Here is a 12,018-nt window from a genome sequence, read left to right as displayed (position 1 = left end):
AAGACATGAAGAAAATTTAGAGTTGGCTTCCTATTCTTGAACAACTGATAAGGAGTCATGCATTTGGCTTGATTAACCAAAGAAATATTCTGAGTGTAGCATGCAGTATTCACAGTTTTAGCCCAAAAATATGTTGGTAACTTTGATTCTTCAAGCATTGTCCTTGCACCTTCAATAAGAGATCTGTTTTTCCTTTCCACCACTCCATTTTGTTGAGGAGTTCTAGCTGCAGAAAGTGATCTCATCACAGAGTTCTTGAACTCAGTTCCATTGTCACTCCTGATTCTTCTCACTTTGAAGTTAGGATGATTGTTGACTTGCCTTCTGTGATTGATGATGATTTCACTAGCTTCATCTTTGGACTTCAGAAAATATGTCCAAGAGAACTTTGAGAAATCATCTACAATTACTAGGCAATATCTTTTCCTTGAGATGGACAACACATTGACTGGTCCAAAAAAATCCATGTGCAACAGTTGTATAGGTTCTTTAATTATTGAATCAAGCTTCTTTCTGAATGATGCTTTGAACTACTTTCCTTTCTGGCATGACTCACACAATCCATCCTTAGTAAACTCCACTTGGGGAATACCTCTAACCAATTCTTTCTTGATAAGCTCATTCATGGTCTTGAAGTTTAGATGGGACAACTTCTTGTGCCATAGCCAACTTTCATCTTGACTTGCTTTACTGAGAAGATAAGTGACTGATTCTGTATTTGATGAGTTGAAGTCAGCTAGGTACATATTTCCTTTTCTCACTCCAGTGAGAACCACTTTTTTGCTCTTTTTGTTTGTCACAACACAGGCTTTTGATTGGAAGTAACTGAGTTGCCCTTATCACAAAGCTGGCTGATACTCAACAAATTATGCTTGAGACCATCCACTAGGGCAACCTCTTCAATGATGACTTTGTCCTTTGAAATCAAGCCATATCCCACAATATAACCCTTGTTGTCATCTCCAAAAGTAATACTTGGGCCAGCTCTCTCCTTGAACTCAGTGAGCAGGGTAGAATCTCCAGTCATGTGCCTTGTGCAACCACTATCCAGATACCAGAGATTCTTTCTGTTTCCATGCACACATCAAAATCAAATCAACTTGATTTTGGTACCCAAGTTTCCTTGGGTCCTGCATTGTTAGCTTTCTTCTTTGGTTTATTAGGTTTGATCTCATTTGACTTGAGAATTTCATATTCATCCTTAGTCATTTGAGTTGAACCTTTGAAACCAGACATTAAAACAGAATTATCATGCATATTTTGGTTTACATGAAAAGGCATGCTGTTTGCAAACATGTTATTCCAGTAAGGAATGCTAAATATCATTTGAGGCATACTAAATACAACATAATAAGGATTAGCTATAAATGAAATATTAGCAAATTGTGCATTCATATTCTGAGTAGACATAGCATTCATAGGCATGGTAGGCATATCAGTCATGTTGGGAAAAGAAGAGGGTGCAGACATGGGAGTAGGCATGGTAAGCTTGCAATTAACAGACAAATGATTAACACTACCACACTTAACACAGATTTTTCTTGGAGAATATTGATCAGGTGTGTAGTTGTTATGTTTGTTAATTCCTACTTTCCCAATTCTATTATTTTTCCTTTTAGCTTCTGATTTAACCTCAATCTTTTCTAATCTGTTATTCAATTTCTTGATAGACAGATGCCCAACATTAACTTTCTTTTCTTTTCTAACTTGACTCGATTCTCCTGGAATAAAGTTTTTAAAAACTAATCCATAGTTCTCATTTAACTTAGCTAACTTAGCTTTGCTAACTGGTTTACTCATAACCGACGGATGTGGCTCCTTGTCTCTCGACGGATAATCCTCTTTATTATCTGACGAATGATTTTCATCATCCGTCCAGTCCACATTTGTCAACAATCCTTCAACCAAAATGAACTCAAGCTTCTTTTTACTCTTCTTTTAGGCTGCATCACAAAAGGACTCAATACCTTGAACTTTAGTGATTTGAGCATGAACATCTCTAGATGATTTCCATGCCTTAATCACTTCTTGTTCTCGTTCAAGCTGCTTCTTTAAAATCTCTTTTTTCTTCAAGGACTCAGTTAATTCATCCTTAGCAATCTTACACTCAATTCTCAATTTTTCAAATTCAATAAACTGAGATTCTAGCACATTATTCCTCTCACTTAAAAACAGATTGTTTTCTTTAATTTTAGCATTTTCCTTAGTGAGGGACTTAAGTGTAACGCGCAGGTGATACAATTATGTAGATATGTCATTTATTTCATCATTACACTCAGCTTTAAATAAATGTGCTAGGTTAGTGGTGATTACCTGATTGCTTGAAGAATTGGTCTCTGTTTCATCTGATTTTTCCATCAGGGCTAGGTTGACATAGCTTGTATCTTCATTTTCAACCATTCCATCTGCAGCCCAGTAATTCTCCTGAGTGATGAAAGCCCTTTCCTTTTGCTTGAGCAACTCAAAGTATTTCTGTTTATAATCAACAGGCTCAAGCTTCTTTTTGCTGGAATCAGACTTCCTACATTCATTGGCAAAATGACCCGCCAAGCCACAATTGAAACACTTGAATTTTGACTTATCAACCATGTTTCTGTTTGGCTTGGCTGCTCCAAAATTCTTCTTGAATTTGAACTTGGAAAATTTCCTGGATAAAAATGCTAGATGTTCATCAATTTCATCCATGTCATCTTGGCTCAACTGATCTTCATTCTTAGCTACAAGCCTTTTACCCTTGCTTTCACATATTTTTGATGTAGACTCAACAGCTTCTACCTTCATCTCTTTCTCCTTTTCTAACTCAGCAACCAGTGCTATGGACCCTCCTTTCTTCCCTTTTCTCCATCCTTTCATCTTGCTCTATTTCAAGCTCATAGGTTTTCAGGATGCCATACAGTCTCTCCAAGGTGAACTCCTTGCAATCCTGTGAATTTCTTAATGAGACTGTCATTGGCTTCCACTCTTTTGGGAGAGATCTAAGGAACTTGAGGTTAGGGTCTTTTGTCTGATAGACTCTTTCATGCAGCTTCAGAGCATTTAGTATCTTTTGAAATCTACTAAATATATCAGTGAGTGACTCATTTTCTTCACAGTGGAAATGCTCATATTGCTGAATCAGTTACTGCATCTTGTTCTCCCTTACATTCTCAGTACCATCACAGATAATCTGTATTGTGTCCCAAACCTCTTAGGTTGTTTTACAGTTAAATATGTTGTCAAACATATCACCATCAACACCATTGAACAAAATGTTCATGGCTTTCTTATCCAACCTGACTTGCTCAATATCAGGATCTGGCCATTCATGCCTAGATTTTGGAACAGATGGTTCATTGCCAGTTGCAACTCTCATAGGTACATGAGGACCTCTCTCTATGTAGTCCACATAGGCCTCATCTTGAGAAAGAAGATGTAGGTGCATCTTCACCTTCCAGTGGTGATAGTTGTCTTTGTCCAGAAATGGAATTTTAACTCCAACATCCTTTTTGTTCATCTTGTTGTTTTTTGTGATCTTTAAACTCTTTGTACTTCAAGAGCTTGCTCTGATACTAATTGTTATTCCCTAACAATACAACAAGAATTACAGAAGGGGAGGGTTGAATGTAATTGTTAGTCGCTAAACACGCGCTAAAATTCACGCAAGTATACACGTTCGCAAGTAGTATAAGATATAAATCAGATTTGTTCCCACAGAGACTGGTTTAGGTTAACGTTGTGATTTATGCACTCATGCAACAATGATATGGCTATTATTCAATGCTAAGATGAATACCAAATTGGGTTTTGATTATACTACGATTAACTATTGAGAATTATACTAGAGAACATTAATTAAAGAGAATAAAGAGAGTTGAATAATATATGACACAAACATGGGATTCTAACTTCATTAAGTACTTCATTCAATAGCTTTTTCATTCTCAACCTTAGCATGTAATGGTGATGACACTAATCAGATAACACGAAACTGATAATCGCCAACTTTCGTTGTACGAATACCATACTACAGACATCCACAAAAGAGATAGAAGCTGAATAGATACCAATTATATTGAGACCCTATATATCTATAGAATTTGACAACATAACGGTTTAATGCAGAAGTTATCTATTGTGATTACATAGGGCAAGTAAGATGGTTAAAATTACCTACGAATCATGCATAAAACTAACACATGAACCTATGCTAGCATGGCAAGTTCTAAATCCTTAAATTCATTGTCGCTTCATTAAGAATTAACAAGCTATCTTATAAGTTCGCGACGCTCATAAGATGAATAAGCACAACCAATACTAGGTTATCATACAATCACCACACACTAAGGCATCGACATAAATCAACTAATGAAATTCATAAATAAATTTTCTAGAACCCCACGATAACAATTAGCCCATAATCGAACTCATCATCAACGTGGGTTCCGGTGAAAGCGTGGTATAATAAATGTAGTCTTTATAAACAAATAATAAACAAAGTACAAAATCCATAGTATTAGGTTCAACAAAACAAGAAATGAGCATCCAAGATTACAACTTAGAACAAAGATTCACAAGAATAAACTAGATCTTCTTCGCCTTCGTTGAATTGTGCTATAGGTCTTCTTGTTGTCTTCTCCTTAAGCTCCGTTACGTCTCTCTCTATAAAAAATGTCTTTATTTATGTATAAATATGCTGTAGAATTAACCAGGGCTTCAAACTCTCAAAATCCCAATAGAAACAGAATTCTGCTACGTGGCCGCGCACTGCTCATTGGGCGCGGCCGCGCGCTACTTCAGTGCGGGCGCGCCGTCCTCCTGAATAAAATTTTGATTTCTTTTTTTCTCCTTGCTGATTTGAGCTGGTCTTTTCACGAGCCTTTATTCCAACACCATCCAAACACCATGTTAGCACTACAACCATGCTAATTTACCTGATTACCTGGAAAATGCATGCAATGCAAAAACACTACAAAAAAACGTAAAAACACCAACAACTCGAGTACAAATACACCAATTCAAAGCTTTACGGAGCATAATAAAGTGTCATAAATTACACTCAACAGTCTTCAACATGCCATATATCTCATCTAGAGATGTATCATCCAGATCATAATTGTCCCTTATTGATGTGACTTTTAAGTCCCACTTTTCAGGAAGAGCAAAAACAAACTTCAAGTTAGAATCTTCTAGATCATATTATTTATCTACCAGTGACAAGTCATTCATCATGGTTTCAAAACTATCATAAATTTTAGTCAAGGACTCATCAGAATTTGAATCAAAGTGTTCATATTCCTGAGTTAGTATGGTTCTTCTGTTCTTTTTTATAGTAGTGGTGTCTTGACACTTTACCTCCAAAGTGTCCCAAATTGTTTTGGCAGTTTTGCATCCAATAACTCTATTGGACATGACACTGTCAAGACTGCTATGAAAAATATGTCTCAATTAATAATCTTCCATAATAGAGGAGTAATCCTCAGGAGAATAGTCCTTCTTATCTTTATCAACCATCTTCTCTTCTTGGCCAGCAACAATAACTGCTAATTTCATTGGCCTATGAGGACCATCATAAGTTGTGATATTCATGATATGTTGCTTCCATACACATAGCCATATTTACCTTCCAAATTGGTTATTCATAAATCTCTAGAATTGGAACCTTGATAGCCTCATATCTTCTCATATTTTGATTGATAGGATTGGATGGTGGTGGAGGTGGGGGATTTTTTTGAGGTTCTTTGTCTGCCATTATATATTGATTTTAAGTCTTAAACTGTTTGTATATCAATAACAAGATATGATACCAATTGTTAGGTCCTTAATACAACTGCAGATGGGGTGAATACAGTTTATGCATACAAATCAAATTAATTACACAACAGAATGAAACAGTTTATTATTAACTGATAAAAACTGTTTACAAAACTACTCTCTCAAAGGAAGAACAATAATCCTTGAGAGCTGCTAGGTTACATAAAACCTATTCTATTACAATAATGAATCCTAAAACATATCCATGTATTGATTGCAAGTTATATACTGAAATGTATTCTGTAAATCCTTTCCTTCTTCGATATCTCCTGACTTTTAGCTGAAGTGATCAAATGTTCATGTCAAATACTGATCAACAAATGGTGATGACAAATGCTGATGACGTCAACTTTTCCAAATACTGATATCAAATACCGATGAATAAAATCTGATAGTTTATATGTTGATATCATCAATTTCTTCTAACAGTATGTTAAAGAAAAACTATTAGAAAATCATGCTTACCTTCAAAAAGAGTTAGTTAAAGAAAGAGAAGCTATCAAGCTTTGGACCAATTCAGGAAAATCAACTCAGGGTTTAATAGAACGTGGTTGTTGGGGATCCAGATTAGGTTATACTACTAAATCTTATTATGATGATTTAAATGAAAAAGAAACTGAGAAGATCAAACCAATAGATGCTGATAAAAAGGTAAAAATGACCAAGTCTCAGTTAAAGCCTGTTAAGTTTAATTTTGGTATTGATGCTAAATAGGTTCAACTCCAGCGCCTAAGTCAAGCTTAAAATCTGATAAGTGTGAACAAGTTCAAACCAAGTCAGTAAATGTTGGTTTAATGACTCAAAAACAGGTTAAAAAAAGCTGAAGGACGTTAAAATGAAAAACAAGAAAAAATAACCTAGAATGAATAGATATAGAAAAGTAGGTGTTAATAAGGAAAATAAATTCAAACCCATTCTTAATGTACCTAGAAAGGCTTGTTTAAACTGTGGTAGTACTAATCATCTTGTTGTTTCTTGCCGGAAGAATAAAGAGATGAATATTGTTCCTTCTAAATTAGAGTTTAGAGATAGAACAGTTAGATATGAAGGGTTTCGAGCACATAAACGCAACGGAAACAGTTATTAAAAATGTGAAAAACCAGAATTTTCGAAACCCACCGCAGGATCCATGCGAAAAACATATATTTAATTCGTAGATCGGATTGTTTACCTTAAGAAGCTTTACAAATGGGAAAAATCTCAAATTGGTCACTGAAGTGAAGCTATAATATCAAAAAATTGATTAATCTTAACGGGGTCTCAACCGTACCACTCTAGTAACCGATAATGACATCTCTGTTAGTTTGACCGGTTGACCAGATGGGAAGGTGGCGTGGCTAACGTTTCTTGGACAGAATGGTTGTTAACGGCTCTTTCAGCAGCTGAGGTGGATTGTAACGTTATAATTAATTAAACACAGCTGTGTTCTCTTCTCTAACCCAATATATATATATATGTATATAACTACTTCTTCCTAATATCATAAGTTTTATTGTAATAAACATGAGTACTTCTACCATGGAATCGAGCCAGAAAAGGGAGCAGAAATGGTGTTGGTGTGGTAAAAGAGCTAGGGTGAATACCTCATGGACTCACAATAACCCAGGAAGATGATTTTATACATGTGGTACAGTGAAGGTAATTGGAAAATTAATTAGAAATTATTCTTGTTTGTATACGTTTTTGTTCTTGAAATTTATATTTTTTGTTACTTCGAATTTTTTTAGGAAGTTGGTGCTAGATGCCATTTTTTCGAATGGTTTGATCAAGATTTCAGTGGAAGGGCATTTGATGTGATTACCCATTTAAATCACAGAAGATTATATTTGGAGGAAAAATTGAAGCTTGTGGAGGAAAATCTTGCAGAAAATGTTGAAAAAAAGAAGGCATTGAAAGAAGATGTACGTGATCTAATGGTGGAGAATAATAGCTTGAAGACACAGTTGAAAATTTGTGTGATTGTTTGTGTATTAATGTTTGCAGTGGTGTTAATGTGCAAGTAGATTAGTAGATGTAGAAGATGTGGTTGATGACTGGTAGGTGGATAAAATGAATGTGGTTGGTAGATGAATTTGATGAATGACTGCAAATGTCATGTATGTAATGAATATTTGAATGAACTCAAATGTGGTTTAATAAACATATGCCCCCTGTTTAATCATAAGTGCAAATGAACATGTGTAATATAAAAGCAGTAGCCCCTTTAAATTGCATAAGAAATGTCTTACAAAAGCATTTGGAACATAATCTCCAAAATAAAAGCATTTAGCTTACAAATTACCAAATAAATGGATTTAGCTTACAAATTACCATAATCTCCAAAAGACTTAAGGATGCAAGGGGTTCATAATACTAGTAAGACATTCAAGGATGCAATTAATCTGCAATTGTGAGTGGATCATCTTCACTGTTCTTGAACTTGAACTGCTTCTTTGCTAGAAGTCTGGTTGAGGTCCTTTGTGTCACTCCAGCTGCAGATTGAGAGGTTCTTGGTGGTTTGAACTGGGACACCCCAGGTTGTGGGATTAGCAGAGCTTTGTCACCCACAGCTCCTCTCAAATTTGCTTCCAGCTCATTTGACTTGGACCCAGTTAAGCAAAATGCTTTACCTGCAGGGTTGTCATCTTTCACAAAGGGCAATCTTCTTTTAGGAATTTTGATTGGTTCAACTGTGCTTTCTTGTGTCACCACTGGTTCTGCTGCTTGAATTTCCACAGGTGATCCATCCTCTATGCCCTTATCTGCCTTCTCTACATTTCTCCTAACTTGAAGCTTTTTCCTCTTCACTTGTTTTCCTTTCACAGTCCTTGTGTCTTCTTGTGTGACCACCGGGTCCTGAGTTTGTACAGGTTCTACATCAATTTTTTTGACTTGTTTCCTTACTTTAAGTTGCTTCCTCCTTAGCTCTTTAGTGCTCTTCTTCTTCACAACATTTTCAGAGTTCTTCACTGAAGATTGACCTCCATCAGACTGTCTTGTGTGTGTTTCCTCAACTGGCACTGCATTCTTATTTGGACAATTGGACTTCCTGTGTGTTGCCTGGCCACATGTGCTGCAATGCATGTTCCTCTTATTGCTATATCTCTGCAGAATAGGCCCTGATTGTGATGTTTGAGACCTATTACTACCCTCCCAGCTTTCCTTTCTCCTCATTCTTTTTGGTCTTCCCCTTAATTTTTTTGGAAGATCTGGTGGTAGTAACTCTTCAGTGGAGTGTATCTCCCAAAACTCCTCACCCTTTAAGGCTTCAAGTGGGAAGCTATAAGATGCCATAAATTTCTCTTTCTTGTAGAAATCAGAAACATAGTCTATTGGATGGTGTCTTCTATCATGGATTGCAGCTATGGCATGTTCACATGGTATACCAATCAAGTTATAAACCCTACAATCACAAGACCTTGCATCTAGATCAACTGTCACAACTCTGGTTCCCATCTTTACTGAATAAGTTGTTGAACCATTCCAACTTGCTCTCCAATTCCTTGATTCTGTGACTAGCACATCCAGCTTCTTCTTTATTTTAGGACACAACTCAGAGGCATACCTAACCATGGCATCTCTGTTCACTCTGATCCTAGTCAAGAGCTTGAAATGTATTTCCTGGATCATATTCAGCAAGGACATGTACCTACACATTTTCACACAGTACATTACACATTTGAAAGTAAATAAATATTCACTAAAGAAATTACTCATTTTAAATAAAATAACATATTCACCTTTCATGTATTATCCAGCTATTAAAGCATTCACTCATATTATTCTCAACATTATCAGCCTTGCTATGTGTTGAGAAGTGTGCCTTAGTCCACACCTTTGGAGGTAGTTTAGAAAGTTGTTCATCTGCAGGATTGGAAAGCTTTTTCAATTCCTTCATTGCTCTAGTATGTGCTGCAGGGTATGTGGACATACAAGCATTCCAGAATGCTCTTTTTAGAAGCAAAGATGAGAATCTGAAATGAAATATAAGTGCATATAATAAGCTGTAATATGTCTGTACATAATTAAAAACAAGAAATGCATCAATTATTTATGTCATACCTTTTCCTGTAGTTGCTATATAGATGTCTAGCACAGAACCTATGCTCAACTCCTGGTAACAAATCCTTTAAAGCATTGTCAAGTCCCTTTTGCTGATCAGATATAATGGTGTACCCAGTGCCATCACCAAGTCCAAGATCCTCACTTAATAAGTCAGTAAACCATCTCCAGCTATCTGTATTCTCACTCTCAACAACTGCATAGGCTATTGGAAACATCTGATTGTTACCATCCCTACCTAAAGCTGAAAGTAATTGGCCTCCACAGATTGTCTTCAAAAAACACCCATCAAAGCCTATGACAGGTCTACACCCAGCCTTCCAGCCTTCCCTCAATGCATAATAAGATATATATATCCTCTTAAACTTATTGGGATCGCCCTCATTAAGCCTACTAGTCCTTATCTGCACTGTGTTCTTGGGATCTCTAAGTAAAATCTCATGCCCCATATCCCTCAGCCTTGAATACTGCTCCTTCAAAGCTTCATGCACACCTTCTAATGAAGCCTTTCTAACCCTCAATATTATTATTCTTGGCACCTCAATCTCCAATTCTTTTTTGATTGCCTCTGCCATTTCTTTGACTTTCCACTGTGGGTTTCTCCTAACTCTCTCACCATAAATTTCAGTTAGATATTTGACACTAGCAAGCCTGTTAGAATAGGGCTTAGTGCAATTATGTTCATTAACCAAGGTTTTAATGGTACAATTCTCACCATCTTTGTCTTTGCTGCACCATATGTAAAACTTGCAATCAGCCTCACAACATACTTGACACCTTTTAGAATCACTAGTCACAAATTGAATTCCCCTTCTATCCCTAATTCCATACTGCCTCACAGCATCCCTGAACTCTGCCATAGACCCAAACTTTATCCCCACCTGCCACCTCATAATCTCATCTTTTTGTCCATACCTAACAGTGGTCCTGGTTTTCTTCCTCTTCTTGGGGTTTGGAGGCCCAACATAACCAATCCTAGCATTCTCATCTTTACTAGAAGATGACTCTGATCTTAGTTCATCAGAAGCAAAGTCAGAGTCATCATCACTCATATTGCTAGGATTGGTTACTCTAACATCAGACCTAGTTTTGTTAATATTTAGTGACTCTTTAAATTTTTTGCAATTCTCTCTATTAGTCCTGAGTTCTTCATCACTCTCTCCAAACTCATTATACAGACTGTCTTCATCAGACTCAGAGCTCTCTGTTTCTACATCATATTCAGGATCAGATTGATCACTGTCATCACTACATTGTTTTTCTCCACCCCCTCCCCCATTATCAGTGCCATAAATCACCTCATCTAACTCATAATGATCCACATACAGATCAATTCGACCTAAACCTCTATGTATCTCAACCATCTCTCTCACTGAATTATCATCAAACAACAACCTTGTACCATTTTTCCATGTTTTTCCATCAGTTTTGAAGTACACTAACTCACTAGGGTGATACCTAAATTTACCAGCAAACTCATCCAAATGTCTAAAAGACAACAAATCAGTATCAAAATCCTCTAGGACATCAACTTCACCACCAACATACTTGACATTAGGAATAGGTGCAAAATCACCATGGTGGTGTATGTATAAATGCACCTTCGACATTGAACTGTAACATGCAAATAAATACAACAACTGAGCACGAAATGCATAATTTCAGATTAATCAAATTAAATACAACAACATTACTTACAGATTCAGATTAAACTCAACAACATATATACGAACATTGTAAATCAAATATCAAAATGATATTACACATATATACCCAGATAACACAACAATCGAAGTTCAATATGCATACATAAGTGTTGTTGGGATTCGATTGAACATACCTCTTCAGTTTGAGACGATTTGAACCAACTCCGGGGGGTTTTCGCACTCGATTCGATATTTAGGGTTTCTCTCACACCTCAATTAAACTTCGATTGAATATATTAATCCCTAATTTGGTAATTTACGGGTCAATATAGTTTTATTTCTAATTGTTATTTTGTTATTTATTTTTCTTTTGTTTAATTTTTTAATTGTCGGCTCTGACTCATATTCCACGTAACACCACCGAGCCACTCTGTCCAAGAAACGTTAGCCACGTCACCTTCCCGTCTGGTCAACCGGTTAAACTAACAGAGATATCATTATCGGTTACTAGAGTGGTACGGTTGAGACCCCGATAAGATTA

The sequence above is a fragment of the Apium graveolens genome, chromosome 8 (genome assembly GCF_009905375.1).
Source record: "Apium graveolens cultivar Ventura chromosome 8, ASM990537v1, whole genome shotgun sequence".
Lineage (NCBI taxonomy): Eukaryota > Viridiplantae > Streptophyta > Magnoliopsida > Apiales > Apiaceae > Apium > Apium graveolens.
The sequence above is the reverse complement of the archived record's forward strand: the minus strand, read 5'-3'. Positions refer to the sequence as shown.